We start from the raw sequence: 25,930 nt of genomic DNA, 5'->3' as shown, positions 1-25,930 counted from the left end.
CTGAATGAAATTGTATTTATCGTATATGTGAGGGTTTTTTAAATGTTATTGCTTTTAGAATGTGTTTAATGTTTCAGTGTTAATGACACTGAAGGATTGCACTCTTTGTGTAAGTAGTTGCTATGTAAACTTGCCTGCACAGACCCCTGCCTTCAACCTCCCTGTGATTCCATGCCTAAGTCTCTCCTTTACCACTTACCATATCATATGCCCTGAAAAGGGAGAGGGAAATTTACATTGTATCTACCATGGAAGTATTGCATACCACCAGCCTCATTTCAACAAAGATCATACTTAGATATGAGCCAGTGTCCCCAGAGGTGAAAGGTTAGTGCAATAATCCCTTATGCATACTATGTGGAAGTCACTAGTAATGTATTATTACTATGCTACAAGATAGTGATTATTAAAATTTATTTTTATTTTCTATTTAGAATCAATATAAAAGGCCCATCCACACATATGCTGAGTGAGCTGCCTGATGTTTAAAATTACAAGACCAGAATGGAATACAATGAGCATATTATTTCTACTAAGCAGCAGCACATAACCAAATACTATTCCCCCATACATTGGACTGCACCTTGGTCCACATATCTCTCCTAAAAGGCCAGGTGAAACAAATGGGTCCTTCAGTGTGCTCTGAAAGTCAACACATCTAGGTTATTCTGGACTAGGTGCAGAAGAGCATTCCAGAACCCTGGGGCCGTTATAAGGAATGCCCAGCTGGCACCTCTAAAATATCAATTTCTCTTCATCATAACATACTAAGTAATAGTTAACCCCCAGAAACTGACTGTGCATAACTCCATTGAAGGAGGGGAGAACAAATATTGAAAGTAGCTGAAAGTAGTTATCAGTGTTCCCTTTATGTTCTTTCTTTATTCTGACCAAGATTTAGTTTGAATTTGAAAAAGTAAAGAAGAGACAAATCTACTCACCCTTATTTCTCATCTCCCATCCTCATACTCCCATTATGTAACTTATTGTTTACATGATAATTATCTATTTATATTGAGTTTAATGCTGTTACTTATATGTTATGTAACTCCAGATGTATAAAGAGTTTTGCTCCAGATATGCGAACAGAGACATTAACATAATCAGACACAACCCTAAATAATAAAGGGGAAAATCAGTAATGGGATAAGATGGCATATAGTAAAGAAAGATTTCCCTACTCACTCTGGCTCTCTTTCAGAACTGGATACAAGCTTAAGGTAAATGGCATAAAGACAGATCTGAACCACCCTGTTTACTGAAAGAAGCTGCACTTTTACTAGTGTTGACATTAATGGCCAGATTCTGATCTTGCACTAGAATAAATCAAAAGTAACTGAAATCAATGACGTTACTACACTAGTATCAATCTGTAATTGTCAGACACATAGAAAAACATAAACTGTTGAGCAACAGTCAACATGGTTTCTGTAAAGGGAAATCATGTCTTACTAATCTATTAGAGTTCTCTGAAGGGGTCAACAACATGTGGATAAGGGGGATCCAGTGGACATAGTGTACTTAGATTTCCAGAAAGCCTTTGACAAGGTCCCTCACCAAAGGCTCTTACGTAAATTAAGCTGTCATGGGATAAAAGGGAAGGTCCTTTCATGGACTGAGAACTGGTTAAAAGACAGGGAACAAAGGGTAGGAATTAATGGTAAATTCTCAGACTGGAGAGGGGTAACTAGTGGTGTTCCCCAAGGGTCAGTCCTAGGACCAATCCTATTCAATTTATTCATAAATGATCTGGAGAAAGGGGTAAACAATGAGGTGGCAAAGTTTGCAGATGATACTAAACTACTCAAGATAGCTAAGACCAAAGCAGATTGTGAAGAACTTCAAAAAGATCTCACAAAACTAAGTGATTGGGCAACAAAATGGCAAATGAAATTTAATGTGGATAAATGTAAAGTAATGCACATTGGAAAAAATAACCCCAACTATACATACAATATGATGGGGGCTAATTTAGCTACAACGAGTCAGGAAAAAGATCTTGGCGTCATCGTGGATAGTTCTCTGAAGATGTCCACGCAGTGCGCCGAGGCGGTCAAAAAAGCAAACAGGATGTTAGGAATCATTAAAAAGGGGATAGAAAATAAGACTGAGAATATATTATTGCCCTTATATAAATCCATGGTATGCCCAGATCTCGAATATTGTCTACAGATGTGGTCTCCTCACCTCAAAAAAGATATAGTGGTACTAGAACAGGTTCAGAAAAGGGCAACTAAAATGTTTAACACCACTAGTTACCCCTCTTGGAAAGGATCCCATACAAGGAAAGATTAAAGAGGCTAGGCCTCTTCAGCTTGGAAAAGAGGAGACTAAAGGGGGATATGACAGAGGTATATAAAATCATGAGTGATGTGGAGAAAGTGGATAAGGAAAAGTTATTTACTTATTCCCATAATACAAGAACTAGGGGTCACCAAATGAAATTAATAGGTAGTAGGTTTAAAACAAATAAAAGGAAGTTCTTCTTCACACAGCTCACAGTCAACTTGTGGAACTCCTTACCTGAGGAGGTTGTGAAGCCTGGGACTATAACAATGTTTAAAAGGGAACTGGATAAATTCATGGTGGCTAAGTCCATAAATGGCTATTAGCCAGGAAGGGTAAAGAATGGTGTCCCTAGCCTCTGTTCATCAGAGGATGGAGATGAATGGCAGGAGAGAGATCACTTGATCATTGCCTGTTAGCTTCACTCCCTCTGGGGCACCTGGCATTGGCCACTGTCGGTAGACAGACACTGGGCTAGATGGACCTTTGGTCTGACCCGGTACAGCCATTCTTAGGTTCTTATGTTCTTATATGAGACCAAAAACATAGGAAAGATAATTAATCTTCTAAATGCCTACATCTAGAGTAAGGGAGAGACCAGGTGGGTAAAGGTAATGTCTTTGATTGAACCAATTTCTGCTGGTGAAAGAGACAAGGTTTTGGGCTTCATAAAACTCTTCTGAAGAGCTTTGTGGAGCTTGAAAGTTTGTCTCCTTCACTAACAGAAGTTGGTCCAATAAAAGATATTACCTCACCCGGATCGTCTCTCAAATCCTGGAACCAACACAACTACAGCAACACTACTTCTAGAATAGTTTTCCAAATATTTATCTAATGGAACAAATTCATCCCTGGTTTAAATCCACTGAACTTATGAATAGAAGGATGAATTTGGCCAATATGTTTAAAAGGTAAGTCTGATAAATTATTGTTAAATATTGGTTACTTAGTTGGATAAATAAACTTTTCAGTTCATTTTTCGTATCTCCAAATTTACATACAGTAATTTATTTAGGGAAATACCTTGATTAATTCACATTCCTGTTGATTGTCCCTGCACTTACAAAAGTTTAACTCAAATCATAGATACGAGTTTGTATAACAACATGGAAAGAATCAAATATTCCTCTTATGGGGAAAAAATAAATGGTTATGACCACAAATTTCTAAGTAAATTTTTGCATCTCCTCCAAATATATTCCAATCCTACTGTGTGTGTTCATTATAGGCTACCAGAAGTATCTGTTTATTTAAGAATGGCCAAATTATTGTGATATTGAGATCACAGGTTAAATTCAAGATTACACTGAAAAGCTAAAGTAAATTACCTTTCCAGTGGCAGTAGGCATAATCTTCATCTCATTAGAGACTATGAAGAATTTATGTCGGACTGTTCATACATACATTTAGAATCCTCAAATTATATAGGAGTTCACAGCAGTAAAATAGGTCATTTATCATATCCAACAAACCCTGACGCTGAATTTACGAAGACTTATGCACATGCTTAAGTTTATGCACTCTGAGTAGTCCCATTGAAATCAGTAAGATTACTCACACTGCATAAAATTAACCATGTGCTTAAATCTTTACAAGATCAGGTTTTTAGAAACACAGATTGTATTTTTTTAAGTTACTTGAAAGATTTTGAAAAGCACCAATGTAACAGGAGGTGCTGCACTCAGACTGACATGTCAATGAAGTGTAGAGGGAAAGTGTGATTGTGTACCCAGCTGATGATGTGTGACTTGCATTCAGCTGCTTAGAAACCAGCATATGGGTCATGAAGCAATATTTGAACATCCTGGTCTTTCTGAATACTGTACACTGTTAGTAGAAAGCAAAGTTATTTGTAAGAGAGGCATGTAATCACTTACTGAAAATAATTATAATTAATAAAATATAACTATTACTGCTATAGTCACTCCAGATTTTCTGTTAGATCTTAGTAAGTAGTTAAATGCCAACACTGGACTAAAACAGGAAATATCAAGGGCCCATCAGCTACAGTGCATAGTATTATTCCAGCAAGTGAAGTGAACCCTGCTTGACAGTCAAAAGAGAACTCTAAATAAACCTTGCACACCAAACTCTCTGTAATTCTCACTGTAAGTATCGACACTTGTAATTCTTAAGTGTATTTCACCAGTCTATTTTCTTTCACAAAACAATTATGTTAAAAAGTCTCACTTATAACTCCTTCACCATTCCTCTATGAATTTGATTTGTGAGATGTTCATTTCAAGCTTTGTAGATATGTCTCTTTCTCCAGTGATTAATTACAAAGATTCTTTCACAGTTGCAAAATCTGAAAAATGTTTAATAGTAAGAACAAATATTGTACAGAAAAATGGATTGATTTCCCTGATGGTTTCTCTTAGAGATGTAAATATAGTTTTAAAAGTTAACCAGTTAAACGATTCAAATGATATCATGTAACCAGTTGATTAAAGGGAGAGGGACTGCGCTGCTCCGGCCAGTGGGTGTGGGGCCGTAGCTGCTGCTGGGGTCATCTGGTGGGGCTGGGGTCTTCTCCAGTGGGCTAGGGATTCGGGTTGTCAGGCCAGCACAGCTGGGGCTGCTCCGGCCCACCCAGGGTTGAGGGTTAACGGTTAGGCTGAGTTAACCAGTAAGACTAATGATTACTGGTTAACCATTTACTATTTTACATCCCTAATTGCTATATTCCCCTTGCTAATTTTGAAAACATGTTTGCATAACAGCTGTATCTCTTAAAACGTAGCACAGAGTTGCTCCTCTAGCAAAATCACTATTTTGCCTTTATGACCTCAATATATGTTCCTATGCTTGTCACAAAATCAGTATTATTTATGGTTGTTGATTCCTACAGCACCATAGGTTGCATAGATAGTACTTTACAAATGAATACAAACACATGTGAATTATGTGTGCAATAAAGCAAGGAGAGATGGTGATGCTGGGTGAAAAAAAATAGGTGTTTAAACACAATAGGCAATCCTCAGCTGGTGTAAATTATCATAGCTTCGTTGTGCCACAGTTTACACCAGCTGAAGGTCTATCCCGAATATCTTTGATAATTAGCAAAGTTAATGATGAAAAACCTGAGATGTATTTGGATTTATGCTCTTGAGGGTGCCCGCATTATGAAATTCTGTTCTGAAGAGCCGGAGCCTTCTCTTCAATGGGAGTTTTGCCAGAGCAGAGTTTTGGATTGGGTACTGGGGCAAGAATGGTATCTCACTTCAAATTTACTCGGAGGTTCACAGTTGGACCCAGTGTAATTTTGAATCTGTAGCTTATGATATGATTTTTTTGCATTCTTTCACAAGTAGATTGTTATTTGCATATGAATACAGCCCCCCCCCAAACACTTACTACATTTGTAATTCCACTGAATTCCAGATATTCACATATTCAAGCACTTGTAGGACCAAGGCCGTAATTCACAACTTCAAGTGCTCAGACACCATAATGGGGGGGGGTATGGTGTAAAAACCTAGAAAAATCCTACAATTTACTGGTGAGAATTAAGATTTTTATGCCATTGCCTTGTAATTTCAAATACAAAACTTGAAGTATTTTTATTAATTGTGATGGACAATTGATTTGGTTTAAGGTTTTTATTTGACCAGAAAAGGAATCTGTTTTTTCTCTAAAATTGAAAAGTATGAACTATGTACACCCAGGAAAGCTAGAGGCTCACCACCTGCCCAAATCCTTGTTACAAGCAGATGCAGAATGACTGTAAAAACAGTAATTCCCAAACCTCCAGGATAATAGAGAATACAAACACAAATAAATGCACCTTTGGAGCGTGCTCCTGTTATCTCACATTCAAACAAACACCATGATGTGATTATGATATTCATATCAAATTTGGTGCTCGGTGGGGATGTACATGTCACCTCCTCTATCTTCAAAGATGTCAGTGGAAGGGGCTCAGCATGTCTAGTGGCCTTTATCCTCAGGCCCCAGAACATCAATTTCAAATGGAATGAGCTCTGTGTGGGGTAATGAGCTCCAGTTATATCCGTGAGTCAGATATCTTTTTGCAGTGTTTTTGTGAAAAGTCAGTGACAAATCATGCACTGCCCATTGCTCAGTGTGTAAGTGTGGCATATAACTGTCAAATACTGATATTTATTTCAAACGTGTGAAAGATGCTTGTCCTTCTCTAGAACGAGGTCCAAGCCTAGAGTTATAAAAAACATTTATCGGTAATCTACGGGCAGTGAAAGTGTCTGAACAATTTTGCAGCATGACAACTACTTCTTTTCTCACTTGAATGGCTAAACACTGGCTAAGTCAAAATTGGCTAAACCTTCCCCCCAACTCAGGCAAGGAACACACACGTGTCAGCTCTCAGGTGAACGAGGGGGGCAGTATCTGCGGTTGAAAAGAGAGGGTTAGTAAATAAAGCGCCTTCTTAACGCTACTATGGCTGCTGCGACCCACCAGTGCTAAACAGTCCGCACCCTGTGGTCTGGACGCGTCCATCCCCCTGCAGGGAAATTCTGCCGGCGGAGGAATCGTTGCTGGGGTGGAGAAGGGAGTTGATGGCAAAGGCGGACAACATGTGGCACAGCAGGGCGACCGCAAGAGCCCCAGGACTCCGAGACTGCCAGCTGGGAGGAGGGAATTCCCCAGCTCCAGGCGCTGTTTGTGGCGGCGGGAGGGAGGCCCTCTGCTCCTGCGGATCCAGCGGGGAGGGCACCAGCAGCTGGGACAGCGCCGTGGCAGCCGCTCCGGGCGCTGAGGACACACACAAGCCGCGCCACGTGGGGAGCCGCCGGGGGCTGAACCCCGCGATTCCACGTGGCTGGGAGGAGGTGGGATCCGGAGGGAAGGGGAGCCGCGCTGAAGCGCCGGGCTGCCCAGCCAGGGACCAGCCTTTCTCGGCTCACGCTGGCGCTGCGCTTCCCTTGTTATTGTCTCCTCCCCAACTCGGCCACTTCCCCTAGTTTCCAACTTCATTTGTCTCGGCCGGGCGGGCGGGGACGTAGAAAAAAGTGCAGCAGAGAAAGGCCGGCTCCCTCCGTGTGGCCCCCCGCCCCTTTCGCCTTCCCCTCCTTTCTTTCTCGCTGCGTCTGTTTGCACTTTAGCTGATCCACTAATCCCCCCAGAGAGCCTATTTGTAGTGAAGAATATCTATAGGGGGCGAGGCCGGCCCATGTGGGTTTGTGTCATTGGTTTGCAAAGAGAGACCCCGCCTATTGCCCAAAAAAAAAAAAAAAAAAAAGGCGAGCGAGCGAGCCCCTACCTTTCCCATCCACTCCGCACAGAGGCGGGGAGGCCAGTGCCGAGCCCTTCCACCCAGCGCCGCGCGGCTGGAGCAGCCGCCAAGGACTTTTGGGGTGTTTGGTTTTTTTTGGTGGTGGTTTTTTTTTTTTAAAGAGCCAAGTTGAAATTCGCATCCTCCTCGCTCCTGCGAAAGATTCTTTCCCGGGGCTGCGGCTGCCCCCATCCCCACTTGAAGCAGCAGCTCGGAGGAGGAGGGGATTAAGTTTGTGTGTGTGTGTGTGTGTGTGTGTATGTGTGTGTCATTTTAAGGTGGATCTCAGGCAGCAAGAGCCCTGGAGAGAGAGAGAGGAGGCGATCGATAAAGGGAGAGATGCGGCGCTGAGAGGAGAAGGCTGCTGCCGCTGCTAGCTGGGGGGCTTTGCTCCCTGTGGATAGTTGGAGCCAAGGCAGAGGTAAGGGGGAAGGGGGGGGCAGGATATTTGCAATGAAGGGCTGGGCTGGTGTGCGCTCTCTCCCTACCTGCAGTCTTAATGTTTGTGCCCGTGGTGGTGTCCATGTGTTTTCGCCTCACTGCGCCACACAGAGCGGGGGGAAAAAGGACAAGGGAAGCCTGAAATCTGAGGACATCTTTGGTCATATCTCCCCCGGCCCGGCTTTAATGCGCCTGGAGAGCGCCCCTGCTCTACAGATCTATTTACAAATGCACGGAGGCGGGGATGTTTGCAGGTCTAGTTGCTGAAGGATGCAAAACTACCAGTTCCAATTAGAACCGGCGGGGTGGGTGGGTGGTGTGTGAAAAATATTTGCCCGTGCCAGGGGTGTGGTTTGTGTGTGTGCGCGCGTTCGGTGTGTTATTGTGCTGATTATTGTCTTGCCTTGAAACATCGCTGTGTGTGCGTAATGCCCTGCGATTGATCATGCATGGATGTGATGCAGACTTCGGAGCGCGCAGGGACAAATATGGGCCAGTGGCTTAAGCCAGAGAGCGAGTTCAAGCCACCAGAGGTAGTGCATATATATATGTTTGTTCGGGGGGCGAAGGGGAAGGGAGAATGGCAAATCTTTAAATTGCTTCTCTCGCCCTCTTCAAATCTTCCCTTTCCAAGAAGCTCCCCCGGTGCAGCCAGAGAGTAAGTGAAAGACGTTAAATGAGATGAAGTGGAAATCTTTTGTTTTGCTGGGCTCTGCATTGTTTACTTAGTGCTGAGTATGATGGACAACATCTGCCAGCAGATTAGCAGGGTTACCCATGGTTTGCAGGGCTGCCAAAGTCTCGGCCAAGACAAGGGAGGGGGAGTGGGGGACGAAGGAGAGACGTTTCTCACTCAGCCTTTAATACAGCCTGGCCTGGGACTTCCTCCTTTTGCCCACACGCTGGAGCCTGTACTTCAAGTCTCCTTTCCTCGCGCACTTTTCGGGTGCACTTCAAGCCGCAGTCGGAAAGTTTGCCTGTTGCAAACAGTCATGATACTAACAATGGCAGAGTTAGGTCGTGGTGGGCGTGGCGCGTCGCGGCCCCTTATGCATAATTCGCCAGGAGAGTAACATTGATTTGGGGGCTTGCTGGAGCCTGTGCAAAGTGAACGCGTTTGGCGGAGTGTATAAAACAAATACTTCCCGAGTTGGGGGAACAGGGAACATGAGAAACTGGAGGGAAATCCGGTTCATTGGCACAGGCACTCTGGAATCAATCGAGTTTGGAGGGGAAACCCATGTAAATACGACAGAGACACCTTCAATCGGCTGCGTTCTGGAGGGTGGACTGAAAAACTCCTTTCCAAGGCAGCGTCCTGATTAATTTCCTTGTAACGTTGCAACGTAATGCAACACTTCTCACCCCGCATGGATCCCTAAAGCGATTGGAAAGCTGGTGGTCCTGCAGTCTAGGGTAGAGCCGACCAAAACATCCCTCGTCTCCATGAAACCCGCTAAGTCTAGAGTGGGGGTATTTACAGAATAAGGTTTCTTATTCAATAACTGACATGTAGTTATCAGTGCTCGGCGTTCAGCATTTCGGCGTGCCTGCGTCTGTCAGTTTGTGCCTCATAGTCTGCTGTGTGTATTATTTAGAAGCGATCTTGATTGTTTGGTATTTAATACCCCTGACTATCCTCAGCAGCCTCAGTAACCATCTTTTAGTGCTGTTGAAATGAAAATAAAGTACGGTTTTCCAGAATGAAATGCCTGAACACTTTGGAAAAGTGTTTCACCTTTTTGATAAATAATGCACTGAAAAATTAAAATGCAGGTCAGTCACTGTAGCAATTCCTCTGGACACATTCTGGGGTTTTGCGTTTATATATATAATATTAATCATCCTCTCTGGACATATCATTTAGAAGGAAGCACAATTATTGCATTTGCTTCATTTAACTTGTTTGTATTACAGCAGCAAAGTTTGTGTTCTTTTGCACTGTTTTGTACAATAGAAGATGCTTTCTGTCCCATTGTACGCTAAGGTTCACACATTATTGGAATTATGTTCCATATAAGATCTGCCTGTGTTTTGTTTTTCTTGTATGTACTCACTACAACTGTTATAGTCCTAGGAGAAAATAAATTTTTTTTTCATGTAGTTTCCATAATCATTGGACAGTAAAATACCATTTTAGGGTGGTTTTTCTGTTGCTTAGGATTCCTGCTTATATACGTGGAGCTTTAAAACAATTTTATATTGTGCATTAAAACAAAATTGTGTCTCGGTCTTTACAGAGCAGCAGTGTATAAACATGTGCTGAAAAAAGCTAGTTACTCCGTATAATTGAGCCTGAAAGAGCTTGTTCTTTTAACGAAAACTAGCTAGACATAGAGCTGAAATAAAGAGTAGTCTTTTGTCTTTCAACAAGATTGCACCCCTAAGGTAAATCCTGGATGTGGCTTAATGTATTACACTTGCCTGATACTGTGATGCTGTCCTTTTTATTACACCAGGAAGAAAGTGTAAGGAGATGAAGATTTCAAAATAAAACAAGACAAGTCATTTCTTCTTTCAAACATACTTAGTTGCCTGTGAAGTTGCATGCAACCAATGAATACATTTAGCCATAATTAGACCACTTTAATTGTTCACACATGACTAAATATAAGATAACTGAACAGAAGAAATAAACATTTACGGTTCTGTAGGGCAATGAGGGATATTTTATATATATTGAACATATATTTTTGGTGATATTAGTGAAATACATAGAATAAAAGATGTCCAGTGCTTATTAGCCTCTGTGACCAGTTATTTCCATAGGGGAGGCAGTTTATCAATTGGCATAAAAGTGCAGTTATTGCAGATTTTAGAAAAAAGTGCTGTACTTTTTAGTTTGTGCAAGCTTAGTGACTAAAGTAAATGGCAGACAAGTTGTCTAGTGGCAGAATATTTTTGTTAGTCTTTTCTTCACCGAATAAAGGTGATGCCCGCTTTACAATTCTTTAAAGGTTGCTTCAATAAGCAGTACTTAAGACAGTCTCATTATAGGAGTGTATGCTTAGAATACTATGAGGCATTTATGGTTATACAGGTGATTGTTGTAACACAGGCATGTCACTTATACTGCAATAAACAAATTTTTTAGTAGTTTGCGTGTGTTTGTAATATTTTAGTACCACAAAGCTGATTTGTCTTCAAACTTCATGGAGTTGCCAAAGTAAAGTGATTTGCACAAACACCCGTTTCATCTTAAATAAAGGGTTATATGCTTTATTACTAAACTTCTGACCAAACAGATAGCATAAAGTTGCTATAAATGGTAGTATATGACATCTTATTAATAATTGGTATAATCTATGAAAAACTTGTATTATTAATGCAGGGCAATGTTTTTAAACAGGAACTCTTTATTTTGAAGGCTTTGTAAACGCTTGTTTGTCATTAGTAAGGTGTAGGGGTTTGCTTTCATGGTTTTACAAATACACATTAGTAAAAATTATTATCTACGTAGTTATGTGGTTAAGTGTCTTTACTTTCTTGTATCGTCAGTGGCTACATCTTTCTTTGCATTCTGATTTTTAGAAATAATTTCTAAAATGGAATCAAATATGATTTATCTAGTAAGGGAGGTAGAATGTACATGTTTAGAGATACAATGCAGTCACTTAAAAAAATAAATAAATAAAGTTGACCATAGGATTTAGGAAGTAAGTAGTTTGTCAGCATAGAGACTGTTTTTCTTGTGAAACTTTATAATGTAAAATGGTGCCATTTTTTCTTTTAAATGATGAATTTATGTCTTACAATCAAACCACTAGGCTTTTAAAGCTAGTTTTCTTTATGGCATATGCTATTTAGAATCCATGAGGTTCAGCCGAATAAGATCCCTGACACAGAATGACATCCTGCAGAGATCTAACACTAGAATGGTATTTGCTAACAGTGCACTCCTATCATGAATCAGTTTTGAAGGCAAAGTTGTACCCTTTGCACTTATGCTATTCCTAAATGGAAAATTTTTAAAGGAGTTTACAGTAATGGTAGAATGGTGGCAGTAGCTTTCATTTTTAACACTGTCATTTCAGTATAGAGAAGTTGTCACCATAATGTATGTGATCATGGCCTGGGTCCCAGTGTTAATAATCTTTGTATCAGTAAAAACATCAACCTAAATGTGCTGTGTCCTAGACTGGCTACAAATACACATTCATTAAGTCTGTGGCTGGTGAAGGAAATTTGTCTGCCGGATTGAATACAGTTGAAATAACACTTCTGCAGTTCAGCTAGTATTTCTGTAAGAATGTGTACAATACAGTTTTTGAAAGTAATTAAATCAGGAGTTGCTTGACACATTGGAAAGGGTAAGTTAGTTTTAACTAAAAGTGACAAAGTACAATACATTTTTTGGATAGCTTGTACTAGCCATGTAAGTTAGAAATAACTTGGCTTGTGCCAGAGTAGTGAAAATGTGCTCCTATAAACTTACACTATTCAGAACTTTGCTATGGGCATGTTAAAATACTGGAGTGAGATACTGTTGTGAAAAATTGTAACAGCCTGCTAGGTCTGCATTTTATATTTGTTGAGGATTCCTTAAATTATACTATATCTGAACTAAGTTAAATAATTGTGGAATACAATAAGTAATGATACTCTTTCCAAAACAGATCTTTTCCTAGATCTTTGATGCTAATTCTGATGGAATATGTGAAAGAACTGGGTGAAAGTTCTTTTCTAACATATTCACGGCCTCATTTGTAAAACAGCATTTGATTATTTGTCAAAGTTTCAGAATAGTATTCTGAAGCATTCAGTGTGTCTTTAGTTCCTGATTTAATGGAGACTAAACAAACGTGATCAGTGGCTTTTCAATGATAACACTCTTAATATAGGGTCTGTCCTTGCTCCCAATGAAGTCCACACTCCCCATGGATTTTTAATAGAAGGATCAGGCCCTTCAACCTTTTTGTTCCAGCTGCACATCCTGTATAAATACATACCTGTCATTTAACTCTTTTTATGTAAATTACTATTCCACTAAGGGCATTTTGTTTTTAGGCTCTGAAAGGAGAAATGACATGAGGATTCGCATATGCATACAGAATGTGCAGTAGTGAGAGAGCAGGTCTATTAGTGTGGAATGAGCATAGCAGAAAAACAAGGGGCAGTTTAATCCCTCTTCATTCTGTCTGTAGGGAATGGGGTGAAATCCTGATTCCAATGAAGTCAGTGAGCATTTTGCCACTGACTTCAGTGGACAGGATTTCACCCTAGGAATTATAATTTTGTTAACAGGTATTTGTACGTTACCTGGCACTTTAAATTCTGATTCAGAAGCACACTCTGTCACTTTCATGCATATGTAGTTCAAAATGAACGTGAAACAAACAGAAGAAGGAATAAGAGACAGGTATTTCCATTGCAATCAGTGATATTCTTCCAGCAGTAGAGAGGGGAAGTAAAAACAGATAAGATGGGCTTTAAGGGGAAGGCTGAAAAAAAAGAAAATTAAAGATAAAAGTGAAATATCCTGTGTCAAATGAAAGTCACTGAATTGAGGCCTTGAAGGCTGAATCTTCTGTTTATTGACATTGAGTAAGCTGGGGAAGTTTGCATCATCAGTGTGCTTCAGCCCCACCAAGGTGAGAATATCTTTCAGTGTGAAAAGGTAGTGTGGTCTCCATGCCTATTCATGTCTTGGCATTTCTGATGAGGTTGCCAGAAAGGGGCCAGACAAAAATTCCCCTGAAATTCAGTTGTAGTTTTGGGTGTGTAAGGACAGCAGGATCAGGTTCAAAACTGGCAAATTTATGTCAGTTGTGATGGTGGTTTTTATGATGCTGACGCCCGTCCACTGGGAGTTTGGACCAAGAACACAAATGCATTTCACACAGGCCACCATTCTAGTTAGGAACAATCCTGCTTGTATACATAATGATATAGTTACTCTTTTTGGTGTTTTCTACCCACATTCATTATACTATGGACTGTTCGCTTGCGAACAGTCTTTGTTTATGCAGGATTAAACATCTGTTGCTGTTTTTTGCCCCACCCCCACCCCTGACGTCATAATCCAGTGTGTGTGATGTCACCTAGTTTATCAGTAAATGGTGGTGATGTTGCGGACAGAACATTATGACTTATCTTGGGAGAATAAACAGCAGGGAAAGACAAACTCTTAAACAAAATCCTGCTTTTGTCTTTTTTACTAAAGAAAGGAGAGTAAATGTAGACAGCATAAGGCTGCAGATAAGTAATTATTCTGAACTAGAATTTGTTACAACTTTTTCAGGAGACCATCAGCACCTCTTTAAAAGTCTTATTAGTTCATTGCTGTGCAATGCTTTGAAAAGTATACATTGCTGTGTAAATGGTAAGTGTTGTCTGTAGGCAACATCCCTTTCTCAGCACACTGCCTGTGCAACTGGGCTATACACTGGGTTCCACCGTTTTGTGAGTGATGTGTGGTTGTGTGGGTGATGGGAGAGAATCCTTTTCCATTCTCCCAGGCCATGGAACCCTCCATAGGAGCCCTATAGATGTATGTCTTTTTGGGCATCTTTGGATCTGTGTACTTGCACATTCAGTGGCTCTGCTTCCATTTCCTTCTCTCCTATCCAGTGTGAACAGATGATCTGCTGCTGCTGCTTACAGCTCTGTGGTACAGAGCTCCGTGGTACACACATCCTTATGTGGCCTCTGCCAAACATACATTGAACAATATTAGTTCCATTGTGTTCACGCCCCTCTGTGCCTTGAAGGTGGGGATTGGGTGCAAATTTGCCTCTCTGCGCTACATTTAAAGCCCTGCGTGCAACGATTGTGTTCAAACTGCTGGATGAACTTTGGTATATATTGCTCCCTTCACATTACAAATTATGGGGCTGATTTTGGTTGGGTAATTTGATCTGGGAAGGGTCTTATGAATAGAGCTGGTTGAAAAAAATCAAGGAGTGGGAAGAAGTGTCGGTGGAAATGCCGGCAAATTTGACATCATTTGTGCTCTGTTGTGTTTTATATATGCCTGGCTTTTGTTTTCTGAATTTTCCCCAAGATTATTTTCAAAAATTTATTAAAAAAATAATTTAAAATGAGAACGCTTTTGTGGAAGAAATACCACCATATGACTAAGCTGACCTCATAGAGAATTTGCACATAGATATGAACTTTTCAAAAGGTTAACGCTGGTTAGATATGCAGTTTTGGTTTGGGCCCTTCTCAACTGATTAATATGACATTTGCACATAGAGACTATATATCACATGAATATAAAAACCACTGTTAGCTGCATAACCGATGGTTTCTCCCCAGTAGCAAAGCTGTGGTGACCTAGAGGATATCTATTAGTGGTGTACCAGTTGCTTCTCTCATTTTCCTTAGTGTAACAATTTGCATTCAAAAATTTATAACAAAGAAGAGAAGTATTTCTTTTCAGCACAGGAGAGTATCTTTAATAGCTGCATTAAGCTCCAAAAATTTACTTGTAAAACTCCTTTCAGTTCTGACATAATAAAAGAACAGAAACTGTATGTGTACTGAGTATCTCATGTAGTAGCAATATGGTCTTTTGAAAAGGGCCTGGGAGTCAGGAGACTTAGATTCTAATCCCAGTGTTGCTATTCATTTGCTCTGTAACCTTGTTCGAGTCACTGGTTGTTTAGATTGTCTGTCTGTCTGTCTGTCTGTCTGTCTGTCGCATGAGTTGCTTTGAACGAAAGTTTTTTACCTTAAATTTATTGACTGCTAAATAATTTGAGGTACTTAACACATTTGTAAAAGTTTGTGAAGTGTCTGGACCCTCCCCATGTGTGTGTTCAAGCATATGAACATTTGTGGTTTACTTGGGGACAGATGTGTGGGGAGTATCCAGATTAGCCGTTACAAATATATTAAGTACCTTGAGTTATTAATTTGAAGTAAAAAACTCTAGTGTAGACATACACTGTGTCTTCATTCAGGCGTAGCATTATGGGGCCCTTATCTCAACTGGGGCTTATTCAGTAGTAGGCTCACTTCCCAAAGAATGTTCCATCAATGGAAACTTTGCCTCACTGGGTCACGCAGTCTTGAGTCCTGTGTGTTGCTGTAAGTATACTTGTTTTACATTCCATTATGTGCTGCACAGAACAGTATACCCCTCTCCTGGTTTGCCTGGAGCCCTTTCTGTTTGGTGCGCTGGTGAGAGCAGGGCACTGGGCCACAGGTTGGAAAGTGTTTAATGAATTGTGAAATTGTATACTTGGAAAAGTACGTGGGGAAACTTGTGTCAATCTTCAGTCTTACAAAACCACCTTTAAAATGTTTCGTTCCGATTGACCAAAAACAATCTTTTGAGATACCTGATCTTCGGAAAGAGTGAAAGTAAAAGTCAGGCAGAAATAAATGCTGTTTGGGGACTGAAATGTAAATTCAGTTAAAAAAAATTACAAAAGTAAATAATGTATTTTAATAATTAAGTAAGTTTTTTTAGGTTTATTTGTTGGAAGTGAATCTTCTTTGACTCTCAAAAACACAGAATTAGGGCAGTGACTGTGACAAAGATCATGCACAGTTCGAGCATTGTGCTTCAGTGGAGCCTCATTTGGGTTCTGTGTGGGCACAAGGGTCCGTCTCTGCCGAGTCAGTTGCAAGATTGGAGGCTCCTGGCTTCACCCCTCTCTCTGAACGTCCTTTCTCACAAGGGACATTGTCTCATTTAGACAAAAGTGTGAAACGCACCAGAGGTGACTATTAGAGATTTAAAACAAATAGATATTAAAATAACCCCAGAGACTTGATTTTCAAATACAGGACTCTGCAGTCGCTCTAGCATGTGTAAACTTGTGTAATATTGTCAAACAATCAATTGCTATTTATTTGCGACAATGCATACCAATTATTACTTAACTAGACCCCTGAAGCAGTGTGGTTAGAGAATGTGTGCAGTGGAGACATAATGTTTATGAGAAGCCAAGTGCTTTAATGAGACTGGGAATAATGTGGAATGATTCGCTGTTACTAAAAATAACTACTATTAAATGGATGCTGTCCGGGATATTTTTAGGCCCTGATTCAGTTCTGAAAATACAGCTCTCTTCTGTGCTAAGCAAGTCTGCACAAAGCCACAGGAGACTCTAAAATTAGCCTCCCTGGGTGTCTACATTTACAAGCTGCTTTTTTGTTTTCTAAATAAAGAGGCAGTAGGGTTTTGTGGGGAGGAAAGAGCCAATGGAGAATAAGGGGTTGGACCATGGAAAGAGATGCCCATTATAGGCAGGACAAGGAAGGAGCTAGCAACAGTGACTTTTTCTTCCTCAACCCCACAACCAACTTCAAAGAGAGGGCAAAGGAGAGAGCCCCATCCCTATCAACAGCCCGAATGGTAGAGGGGAGTATAGAAAACCCACACTTCACCCATCAGCTAGGAACGGAGCTTTCCTCTACCAGGGTGAGGAGAAAAGGGCTTGCAGTGCTCTGTCCTTCTATGATTGACAAAGCCTGGGTGATAGAGTCTTCCCTTGGTCAGCAGGAATGGGGTAGAGCCCTTCCCTCTTTCCCATCAGCTGGGAGGGAGACAGTAGGATGCCTTGCTGTCTCCTGTTGCTTTTCTGGGATGCTCTGTCTCTGCCTTCCCGTTCCCAACCAACCAGCTGCGGGGGGGATGGGAGGAATGGGCACTTTCTAGGGAATTGTTTTGGCATGCCCCCTGTCTGGGATCCCAAGTGCTGTAGAACTGAACTCTGGCTGACTGTAATTATGCATTCCTGTTATAAAGCGTTCAGCTGGTGTTAACACTTTTATGCTTCCCGTTGTATGGTCTCGAAAGGGGAAGTCCCAGGGCTTATAGTTGAAATATGTCTGCTAACCCGCACAGCCCTACCAGTGCCTAATTTTGTTATTTCAGAGGATCTTTGTTCTGGATATTGAGCAGAGACTTCACCTGCCCTGCTGTTCAGGCAAAATTTGTGGGGTGCAGGAGGAACATAAAGAGACTGTTTGTTTTTAACATAGACCTTGAGAATATGGCCTAAACTGGCAAAAGGCAGGAGCATCAGAATTATGGCTGAAATTCTATCTCTAATCCCACCCTGCTGTGTCTAGTTATTGCAGAAGTCTCTGAACAGTGGGTGATTTTTTTTTTTTACCATATGTGCTGTAATACCCAGTGCAAACAGGATAGATTAACAACAGGTTTCCCTCTTTGTGAGTTTCTTGGTTTTTATCATTTTACCCTTTAGTTTTATTTGTGTTTTTTATTTGTGCATTAGTTGGTGGAAAAATGTAAATTTCTCTTTAAACATGTGTAACACTAAATACAAGAGACCTTTACAAGGGATAATCAAAAATAGATTTTTGCACTTTCATGATATTAAAACTTTTTGGTGGGAATGGCATATGGAGAGAATCAGATACCAATTGGTACTTTGATCCCAGGCCATTTATCTCATCTGAAACTTGAGCAAAAATTTTAGCCCAAATATTGGGAGTTGTATTGAAAAGTCTACCAAATCTAAATTGAAGTTAGACTAATTGGCCCCAAGATTAAATTCAGTTTCTTAGGTGTAAAAGTGTTTAATCTGGTTTCCATACTCTTGCAGAATATCTGAAGCTTCTGTTACTTGTTGTGTATTTGCCATATGTTTTAGCCGATGCCACTAGTACATACTATATTATGTTTTCAAAAGTGTTAAGATGCAGGACTCAAGGTCAGAGTTTACATACCTGAAAGTCAGAAAATGTTCAGTGTTAGGCTATTCTCGTTAACCATGGTTTTTCTCCTCCTTTTTTTAGTGTATATTATAATAGGGTCTTTCATTACATGATCTCGCAACATATATGAAATGCAGGAATACAAAATATATGTAATGCTAGGATTACAGAAAGAAGTGGAATCCTGTGGGACACCACTGTATTATTTGCACCCAGTGTGCCATACTACCCTTTGCTCATTTAGGCTATGTCTACGCTATGAGTGTCATTCTCAGCTCTTGTAGACATACTTGTGCTAGCTCTCATCTGAGCTAGCACACTAAAAATAGTAGTGTAGCAGTGACAGCAGTGGTGGCACATGCTATCAGCCTTTAGTATGTGCCTACAAGGTTAGGTGGATTTTTACCTGGGGCTGCTATCATAGTGCCACCGCTGCCACTATCCATGCTGCCAGGGCTGCACTACTGTTTTTAGTGTGTTAGCTCAGATGAGAGCTAGCACAGGTATGTCTGCGTAAGCTGGAAATCTCACCCCTATATCTACACTACCTCATCGTAGTGTAGTTATAGCCATAGTACAATAGTTATATGATCACAAACATGGCAAACTAAAAGGTATGTAATATAATGTGGTACAAAAGAACAGCATCTCTTTTTCTAACATTAGAGGCACAGATGTAGTATTTTTGTCTTTTTTTGTGCAACAAAGGATAGTACTGCAACATATGCGTGCAAGGGGATAGTTTTGAGGTTACTATATATACCTGAGCACTTTCTGAATTTTCTAACTTTTGTGCATTGACACTTCTGTTTTAATGCATTGATAAGTTTTTTTTTCCCCATATGGTTTCTTGTGCATTATTTGAAAAGCAAAAATATGAAAAACAAAGAGATGAAAAGTTTTTGGTGATGGAAGGATGAAGTATAATCCTGCATTTGGAAGAGGCTCCATACGAGGCAGAATTACAGTTTTAGGCTGATCCACAAAAAACAACTCACAATGTGTCTTCTCAGGCTTTTTTTCTTTTGGGGAGGTGTCCCATCTAATCTAAACACCAGGCCTGGCCTTGCTTAGAATATGAAATCTGACACAGTCACAGCCCAGGATGGTTTGGCTGCAGGTGACTCTGTTGTTTCTATGGAATCCTAGGAGCACTGTATATCAGAAGCTGGAATCAAGCTTAATAAGTCTCCCATAGAATAATGCAGAGATACTGGACAAGCCCAGGGAGTCAGTACTTGGTTACTTGGCAAGGTATCAAGCAGATAAAATTGCATAGGACGGAGTGAGTGATGGAAGGAAGGGTACACAGGAAAAAGGAATTTTGAAGAAAGAGATTGAAACCTCATGGTACAGCAGGATACTCCCAGATGAGGAAATCCAGAGTATGAGGATCCTGGTGTCAAACCCTGGCTTCATACCCAGCTCTGCTGGATTCTTGGGAAGCAGCCTTGGCCATCACACCACACCAACACATCTAGTTACTGCGGAATTCACAGATTTGGGTGGGCCAGCTTCCAGGGTTCCACAATCTGCTTCCTGATTGGCCACATGATCTTGACTCTGATTGTCTGGTGACCATATCTAAACTTTTTGCTTCTTTTCTGGCCTTGTCTGAGCAACAAGCCGCTGCCTTTTAGTTGCTACTTGGGCCCTGCCTTGTTGCCTCACTTGACCCTGCCAGCTACCTCGCTGTACATTCTCCTTGGATTGGATCTCCTGGCTATCAAACCTCTTATGTGAACTCTGACCACAGATCTGGACTGCCCTTCGACCCACCTGACCCCTGAGTATTATACAGAGCTACTTGTGGGAAGCGATGACAAAGAGACTTTATCCTACGAGTTGCTGAGCGTCCCTCATATCCCATTGACTTTGATTTCATTGAGAATTGAGGCCACAGTACCTCACAGGAACAGGCCCTTTGTCACCTCTTCCCACAATTGACTCTGTGAATTTCCTCATGCTGCTCCATAATCTGAGACTGTCCTGCTTGACCTGGTGCACCGTGACTCTCCAATCTCTTTCTTGAAAATTATTCTCAAAATTTCCTTTTTCCATGTAGCATCCCTTCGCTTATCTCCATTCCAGCCTTTGTTCTGGACTTTTTCAGGCTGTTTATGTATTTCTTTTTTAAAAAGTGTCTATTTATGGCAATACAGCCAAAATTTTCAAACATCGGTGCATAATAGGGCAAGATGGTAATGAATATAAATCAGAAGCTAGGAATTGTAGAAATTTGATATGGGAAGTCAAAGAACATAAGGACAAATGTATGGTTGGAAGAGTTAAGGACAATAAGGAGTATTTTAAGTGTATTGTGTACAAAAGGAATCCTAACATTTGGTTGGTCTGTTACTAGACTGAAATGGTAGAATTGTCAAGAATAACGTAGAAAATAATGTAGTTAATACGTATTTCTATTCTGTATTTGGGGAAGAAAACAGGTAATGTGTTCATATCATATGATTAAATAATTTCTATTCCAACAATAAATCAGGAGAAAGTTTAACAGCTACTAAAGTTAAACCTTTTTAAAATCAGCAGGTCTGGATAACTTGCATCTGAGAGTTATAAAAGAGCTGGCTGAGGAGCTTGCTAGACTATTCTGGGGACGTTCCAAAGGACTGAAAGAAAGCTAATGTGCCAGTATTTTAAAAGGGTAAATGGTATGATCTGGCCAATTAAAGTCTCATCAGCCTGATTTTGATCAGAGCAAAATAACGGGACATCTGATGCAGAACGTAATTTATAAAAAAAATTAAAGAAGGGTAATATAATTAATGTCAATCAACATGGATTTCTGGAAAGTAGTGTTGATGTAATATACTTAGACTTCTGTAAGCCATTTGACTTGGTACCATATGACATTATTATTCAAAATCTAGAATGATATAAAATCAACACGGCACATATTAAATGGATTAAAAACTGGCTAACAGGTCTCAATGTAGTTTGTAAACAGGGTATCATTATTGAGCAGGTGTTTTTAATGGAGTGCTGCTGGGACTGGTTCCTGGCCCTATACTATTTAACACTTTGATTCATGACCAGGAAGAAAACATAATCATCACTGAAAGTTTGCAGATGACATACAGATTGAGGGAGTGGGAAATAATGAAGAGAACAGGCTGCTAATACAGAATGATCAGGGTTGCTTGATAAGCTGGACACAAGCAAACATTTTGGGTTTCAATATGGCCTGTTGTAAATGTATACATCTAGGAATAAGGAATGCAGGAGGCCTATATCCTGGGAATAAGAGACAGAAAAATATGTGGGGGTGTGGAGGATGCAAAATGAGCTAAAGATGAGCTCCCATTGCAACACTGTGGCCAAAGGTTGAACGTATTCTTTGGATATATAAATGGGAATATAGACTTGGAGTAGAGAGGTTTATATTACCTCTGTATTTGGCACTGATGTGACCACTGCTGGAATACTGTGTACAGTTCTGGTGTCTACAGTTCAAGAAGCATGTTGATAAATTGGGGAAGGTTCTGAGAAGAGCCATCAGAGTGATTAAAGAATTAGAAAACATTCCTTATAGTGATACACTTAAAGAGCTCAATCTGTTTATCTTAACAATGAGAAAGTTAAGAGGTTACTTGATCACAGTTTGCAAGGACTTACATGGAGAAAATAAATTTGATAATACAGGTCTTTTCAACATAGCAGAGGCAGGTGTAACATGATCCAGTGGCTGGAAGCTGAAACTAGACAAAATCAGACTCACAGTATGGCACAATTTTTAACAGAGGGGGGTAATTAACCATTGGAACAGTTTATTAAGGTTTATGGTAGATTCTCCATTACTGCCATTTTTTTAAATCAGGATTGGTTGTTTTTCTAGTTCAAATAGGAATTTATTCAGGGAACTCCTAAGGCCTGTGTTATTAAGGAGGTCAGACTTGGTGATGACAATGATCCCTTCTGACTTTATCATTTATAAAAGATTGACATTTAAATGAAAATAGCTAGATTTCCACAAGTGCTGTAGACCTGCACCTCCCGTCTACTTCAGTAGGATTACTCACATAGGTAAGGCCTTCTCACAAGGGTAAGTGTTTGCAGGATCTGAATAACACTTAGTAAAGATTGCAGGGTCTTAATTTCTGTACTTTTTTCTTTGCTCAATTGTTAAGTCCCCAAGATCTCAAAAATCTCAGTAGCAATGAGAATGATGAATTATCTGCAGTGTCAGCACCTGGTAAATACCGCTGTGGACTCAAACAGACAAGAAATTAGCAAAGGTCACATTCCCTATTTGAGACAATGCGTGTCAAATGTGAACTTTCCTTTTTTAGTTTAAGTGTCTGGAAAAAAATTTCTTACTGGATTGTCAAGTAATTTACATAACTGAATGAACTTATTTAAACTTTAAAACACTTTTTAGCTGCCATCATAATTGGAAAAAAATTCTCCAGCCCCCATGGTCAGCTTTTGAAAAAAAGTACAAATGGCTGAAAAGGGGTCTAAAATGGATCTTAAATTTAATTAAACTGTGATAGTGTGACCAATGCAACAAAAACAGAGTGTGTGTTGCATTTTAAGCGAACAAGTACAAAACAATTAAAAACGAGCAATTTAAAACCACGGTTCAGGTCTTGTAAAGTGAGATTTTGAATAGTGTTACTTGTGTCTGGGCACCTTTCCAACTAATGGGGTAAGAAGTTGGGTTTTGAGATTGTAACCTTTTTTATGCACTCTAAGCTTCTTGAGATTCCACATAGTATTGACGTCGGACTTTATCGTGCATCACAAGACACTGCATGAAGAGCACTCTAGGAATGTTTACATCCTTTTTTTATCTACACTTTGTGCCTCTGAGCATTAGCTGTTGAGGGTGAGGCTGGTGTTATCAAGAGAGATATTTATTTTTAGTTTAAAAAAAAATCACACAGCTGGATTTCACTTACTCCACTAAAGCTTTTGCGGCACTAAAGCTTTTTGTGTGACATCCGTTGAATATGCAGGAGTCGCATTTTAAGCCTAACACTTGAACATATTAAAAGCAATGAAAGAAGTAAACCAGATCAAACTGTGATTGGATAAACAATAACAAATACTGATGTACATTGTAACTATATAATTAATTCAAAATATTCGTAGACTGCACACCTTCCTTTCTTTACAGTGATAGTGGAGCAAAATATGAACTTGTCATTGCAATTAAAAACACAATAGTAAAGCAAACATCTGACAAATCTTGAAGACATTTTAGGCATTTAGTTTTATATGCATTAGCTTAAACGAACAAATGCCACATTAGTCTCAAGATTCATGCAAATGAAATAAACTTTTAAGGCACTTATTATAATACCAATGTTATTATATTTAGCCAGAGTACAAAGAAAGGCCCATCTGCAAATGGGTCTACTCATATGCATACAATTACTCATGATTAAGTGTTTGCAGGATCAGGGCCTTTTGCGGTGTTAATAGTTCTTAGTGCAGAATGGCGTAACGATACATTTGTAATCAGGATTGTGTTGGTTTGACTAGTGAAAGTCATCAAGGGGCTAGAGACAAGTATACTCAAATGCAGAATAACTTGCAAGTTGATTGACTGATAGGACTCTCAGCTAAGAAAAAAAATGTGTATTATTAATCGGATACTCTGGTCAGAAACGAGAGCTCACAAGATAAAGGCCACATTCATTGACTGTTGTTGACTACAGTATGTCAGGTGCTATTCACAGAGTTGGCACTAAACATCTGTTTCTGTAAAGCTGCACTGCATTTTTATGCCTCTTTTACAATAAAGATGTGACTGCCAAGATCCTTTTGGGAAATGTTTTCAGGGTTTTGGTTTCATATCATTAAAAGCTAAATATTCCTTTGTACAATGCTCTTGCCTCTTACCATTTTGTTCATATAATGAACGTGACAAACATAAGCCCAGAGAGGTTCAGATTTTTTTTAATGTCCTAGCACTGAACTTTCTTAAGAGGAAAATATAAGACTTTTGTTATTAACTTAGCTGTATTGAAATGATCCAAGATTTTTTTTTCTTTGGACTGCATTTGGGCTTTGATTAGTAGGGAAATGACTGAATGATATGCCATGTTTATAAAATCAGGAGCACCTATCTATTTTCATACAGATCTCTTAATAGAGATTAAACACAAAATAAAGCAGAATGCATGAACAGTGATATTCCCATAAGCAATATTGCAACTTGTATGCAATGTAATTACATTTTGTACACTTGCCAATTAAGCAGTCATGCTTTAGAGAAAAATTACCTTCGAAAGATTGAGGAAAAGCTTTGGAAAACAGTAAATCAAATAAAATATATATGTATCACAGTATTCAGTGTATGCAGTTAAAATTTAAAAACTAACTTCTCTGTTCAGATGACACTGTTGGTAGCATTCATAATGAGATTGTGTGTGTGTGTGTGTCTTGTGGCTTTTTTGGAATAGATTAGTGGGTATTAAACTATTTTGTATTTAAAATATGACTTTGGGGGAGCCTGGTGACACATGGAACTGAGCGATGCAAGCAATCTCATCTCCCTACCTATTCCACCTGAACTGCTTTGCCTGCCAGCAAATAACCTGGCTCAGGAGCTAACTTACCTGCCCTTTTAGGTGAGTACCTAAGAGGGAAACTCAGAATTAACTCCAGGATCTACACCAAGTGTCGCCTTATTGACAATAAGGAACACAGGGTAGAGTGTAGAAGACAATTCCAATAGAAACTAGAAAAAAGCAAATAAAAACAGTGGACAGGAAGAAATATTTTAAACTGTGCTGGGGATTTCGTTTGGTTTCCCCCTACTCTCCGCCCCAGTCCTTTTGCCTCTTTTCAAACTTAGCCTAAGTCAGACAACTGGCATGTGACATGTTTTGTAAATGGATAAGCAGTGCCACACGTGCACACACACACACACGTATGTATGTATGTGGCAGAGAGGGGCTTCAGTAGGTATTGACAGCCAGCCAGCAACTTATTTAATTTACTGTGGGGGAGGAGGGAGTCTTCCATGCAGAGACATCCATGTTCCATTTGCGTGCTGCACAATGCTCAACTTTATCCTCCAAGGTGTAAGTTAGAGGGACAGAGGTATGTATAATTCAAATGTTTCCAAACTCTGCATTAAAGCAACGAGATGCTCAACAGTGGCTCCAGTCAGCAAAGTCCTTCCAAATGTGATACTGCCACTAGCAGCCCTGAAGAGGTGCACTGAATACTTGCTGGATTGTAGGCGAGTCAGATAAAGAAGAACAGTTTTTGCAAGAGATGGATATGGATATATTATCATTTGCCAACGTAGAAAAGGATTGAAACTTACAGCTTTATTTA

General features: G+C 39.9%; 1 protein-coding gene across 5 annotated transcripts in view; it reads left to right on the top strand.

Annotated features, from left to right (window-relative positions):
- Positions 1-7,543: 7,543 nt before the first annotated feature.
- The window catches only part of CTBP2 (C-terminal binding protein 2), a 242,271-nt gene continuing 223,884 nt past the window's right edge, over positions 7,544-25,930 (top strand). For 3 of the 5 annotated variants that reach the window (XM_030570776.1, XM_030570775.1, XM_030570772.1), the window contains exon 1: positions 7,544-7,961. The gene's annotated coding sequence lies outside the window, so the exon portion shown is untranslated. Of the gene's footprint in view, positions 7,962-8,397; positions 8,515-25,930 lie in introns of those variants that run through there. The other 2 variants (XM_030570777.1, XM_030570773.1) reach the window with 1 other exon arrangement.

The sequence above is a fragment of the Gopherus evgoodei genome, chromosome 7 (genome assembly GCF_007399415.2).
Source record: "Gopherus evgoodei ecotype Sinaloan lineage chromosome 7, rGopEvg1_v1.p, whole genome shotgun sequence".
NCBI lineage: Eukaryota > Metazoa > Chordata > Testudines > Testudinidae > Gopherus > Gopherus evgoodei.
This window is presented reverse-complemented; position numbering and strand designations above follow the sequence as displayed.